The sequence below is a fragment of the Lepeophtheirus salmonis genome, chromosome 6 (assembly GCF_016086655.4).
Source record: "Lepeophtheirus salmonis chromosome 6, UVic_Lsal_1.4, whole genome shotgun sequence".
Classification (NCBI taxonomy): domain Eukaryota; kingdom Metazoa; phylum Arthropoda; class Copepoda; order Siphonostomatoida; family Caligidae; genus Lepeophtheirus; species Lepeophtheirus salmonis.
This window is the reverse complement of record NC_052136.2, coordinates 25,068,126-25,072,345: the sequence shown is the minus strand read 5'-3', so window position 1 is coordinate 25,072,345 and position 4,220 is coordinate 25,068,126.

Genomic DNA, 4,220 nt, shown 5'->3' with positions numbered 1-4,220 from the left:
TACTGTATATGGTCAATGTTAGGTTGCTCATTTTAATAAACTTGAAAGATGTTAAGAAGACTGACAGTAAAACTAATGAAGTCAAAAGTCTTAACAATATTTTTTCACAGATTTATGTGGCAAGAGACTAAAGATTTTCATCATCAATGGCACAGCTTATTTTATAAAAAATTCCAAAACCTTGAGCAAAATTCCCAAATGATGTTGAATGTTACTTGACTCTCATGTTTTGAATAGAATAGCAATGCTATCTCCGAATTACTTTCATAATAAAAAGTCAAGTAAAATTTTTGTTTCTTGATTCTGGTGATTACTTTGCCATGCACTTCAATTCAGACTCAATGGAATGGAAAAAACACGTTATATAAGACGTTTTTGATAGTGAAACTTGTACGCACAACTTAAATATGTACTGATGAATAAGGCCTTCACAATTTTCGTCGAGGTTATCCTCAATAAAACCTATGTACATAGTACAATCAATATAAGAAACTAAATATTAAGATATAATAATATACCCATATCTACCAAAATTCATATTTCCCATTAGTTATTTTGCATCTTAATTATGGATCCTCTTCATACTCCATAAATAATAAATACAATTAAAGAAAAGAGTAAAGATCCAATATTCAGAGCTGTATTTGAGTCCATCTTTTCATTGTTTAGTTCAAGTCCGACGCATCATACTCGGGGTCTTTCTGGTCCCGAGTCATCAATGATCATGCTGTGGATTTTTCGGGTTCCGAGTGCATGTCCTCATGCTCCGTGTCCATGGAAAAGCATAATGAAATAATATGAAATATAAGGAAATAAGTAATGTCTGGATTTCCTGGTAGTCTCGTCTAAGGCAAGATAAATTTTCCCACAAGTTCTTCCTTAATCTTTGAAAACACTAATTTACTTTTGGACTCCATTGAATTTATGAAGACTTAAAGTAGTGATGATGAAAAATAATACCAAAATAATGAGGACAGCTTTTGTAAATAAGACGATATATTAAGGCAGGGAGTGCCCTTCCTGAATCAGGTAAAAACTGCCAAAAGGCAGGCCCTGTTTTTAAATAGCATTTTATCATGGACATCTAGAGCTATCTAGACTACATGCAGATGAATAAAAATCAAGCCGGCTCCAAGGCACGGCTTGTTTTTAAAATTGATTAGTCATTGTTTTGAGTAGTGAAAGATAATATACTTAATATTGATAACTTCAGGATTCCAATCGTAAGTGTTAAATTTAAGGTGATGGGATGGAAGTGCTGTGCCCCCAGATGCCGTCAAGGTTATGACGGCACCCCCAAGAATCCTATACAATAGTTTTTCTGGTTTTAATGTGCCTTATAATACGGAACTTGAATCCAAATGGGAGAGGACTGTTCCAAGATAGAAAGTGCATCTCAAAGTGAATTCAAAATATAGACATTTACTAAGAATTCAAGACTGTGCAGCTTCCATTTCACGAAATCGAATTATATTACTCATTCCGTAGATCAAAGAAAGGGTAGTGATCGTCAACTTAATCGGCAACTACAACTAAGGTAGGACTCTCATGGGAACAAGCTCAAAACAGGTTCTAGCTTTTGGGCAAAGGGCTAAGTTACTTGAAAATGAATATATAACTAATTGAAGAATTAACATAATATGTACTTAATTGATTTACTAACTTTTCAGGAAATTGAAAAAGGATGCGGTGCCTTGAGTGTGGCCAAACCTTCAGTTCTACCTTTCTTCCCCTCCGCCTTTTCCTAGACCCACCTGTGCATCTGCTTGTGGCTTACGATTCGAGCTCGAAAACGAGCGTCAAGAAGCCTTGGAGCTCAAAATGTTTGAAGAAGAGGCGCTAACTGTTAACGAGCTGTATGATAAGTTGTTACTTGAAACATTACCGTCTGGATTTATACTAATTAAATCTCCCAAATTGGCTCTTGTTAAGCTGGAAGCGACTGAAGGTAGAGGCCTTGATATTAGACATTACCTTTCGAATTTTTCATGGGCAGCATACGCTAAGTAATAGTTCAGTCTCCCACTGTCTTACCTCAAAGGCTAATGTCATCAAATCAGTAACTAAAGTAATCAACATTGCTGTGTGTTTAGGATCAAAAGAGTTCTTGAATAATGAAGAAACTTATGAAATCATCATGTGCTTATTGAACAAACTACTTGCATCCCCAGACTTGGAGCCAATTCATTCTTCAAAATTATCTTTCATCATAGAACAGATGACATAACTCTTAAAGAACCCCAACAGAAAAGATTTTCATTTTGTCTTCTTTCTCCTTGTATTCTGTGGCAAAATGTTAGTACAGTCCTCTATGATCGAATGTTCGAGTCAAATTACCTGATAGTTCCATGTAGCAAGTATCTTTGATCTCTGTCTACTGCAGTTACCTTAGAGACTAGTAGTTGATAACCACCCCGTCAACAGGAAGCTTTTCACTCATTTTCTTTGTGGTGGTGAGCTCTCAAGACATCAATGACTCACACACAACATCAAAAGAAAAGTTCATCCCATCTTCGACCCTATATAAAATTAAAGAAACAATTTTCAACTGCAAGAATACTTCAGCATTCCTCTCAACCGTCTAGAAGTTAAATCATCAATACATCATAACTTTGCTCAAAGAAATCTACCATAAAGAGTCAAGAAAGAGCTCAAAAACTACAATTGAAGCAATAGTTAATACTGTGTGTGATCAAGGTCACAAATGATCAAGTATTTTTTTTTGTAAGATTTCACAAATCCTCTTCAACGTGATGGGCAAAAATTTGATTTCTCAACTCAATGACAACATCCGACAGAAAGATCATCTGAAACAAGCACAAATATAGAAAGGTTGCCAAACTTCAATCTGATAATGTTTAAGTTATGAATGTTAATTTTTCTGGTGTGTGCATCTAATTTTGAAATAATTAATGTAAATTATATTGGTGATATATTGCAGCTTATTTAGTCTTGAATTCTTATTAATTGTTCTATTATGAAAAAATATTTATAGATTTTAACTCATAAAACTCTTTTAATCTGTATGGAAAACCCGTATTTATATAAGAAAATAACATATTCTTGAACTTCTTCTAAGTCAGTCCTTGGAGCGCTCATTTTTCTAGTCTGTTGTCCACATGCTAGAGACGACCATGATTTTATGTAACTCTGTATATAACTTCTATACCATCCTGCGTGTACGATTGATGTTTGACTTCCACCACACTTTTAATATTCACGTCATAGTAGATGGGTGGTTGCGTGTTATGTCAAAATCTGCCTGTCTTGCCCAGCAGTCGGCACAATACATAAGATTAAAAATTGTAGGAAGCCCCCCATTACATGATTTTTAACGTAGTGTAACGCCATTTTCAAATTTTTTTTAAATACATAATTTATTGATGTTTTACGATATTTACAAAGGGTACATATTTTGATACTCGTAGATCCATTTTTATATAAAAAAAATATCCAATTTGGAAAACAATTCAGAGTTTCTTCTTTAATTTTTTTTTTCAGGCGTACATTTTTATAGTAATAGCCAGATAAAATTTGTACAAATGTTGAGACTGATAGATCCATTTTTTATTTAAAAAACTATATTTTCGGCAGAAGGTGTTCAAATTCGAAACAAAAATTCAAGCTTTCGGTCTTAATGGGTTATAATCCTTCAAATGTATCTTTAACGATTTTTACAAAACATAATCCAATGTTGTCGTGCTGGAAGATCACTTTAACATTATTTTTTGTCTAATTGCGGACGTTCCAGCTTCAAAGTTTAGCTTGTTTACATCAATTGTTGGTGAATGTTCTTTAGTGACTGTTAAGTTTGGCTGTAGTAAAGATACTCTAAGAAGAGAGGTGGCAAGCATATCGACGGGGAAAAAATTATCTGAAAGAAGTAGGCTTACAATTTTTTAAGAATTGTTCGAAGTGGGATTTATGTAGAGAAAAATTAAATTTGCGTTAAACAAAAGTTTCATCCCTAGCCTTTTTTTTATCGAGGTTACATGAATGGGAGAAGATAATTTAGGTTAAAGTCTTTTTATTTCTTTAGTATTTTCTCTTTTTTACCGCCTTTGTCCTTTAATTATCTAACGTATATATAGGGGCGGATCAGCACTAAAATCTAACATAGGTTGTAGTCTAAAGGCCCTTAAAAGTAGGGAACTCCGTATTGTAATCTATATTCTTCAATAAAACTATCAAGCAAAATCACACTTTTTTATGCACTGAAA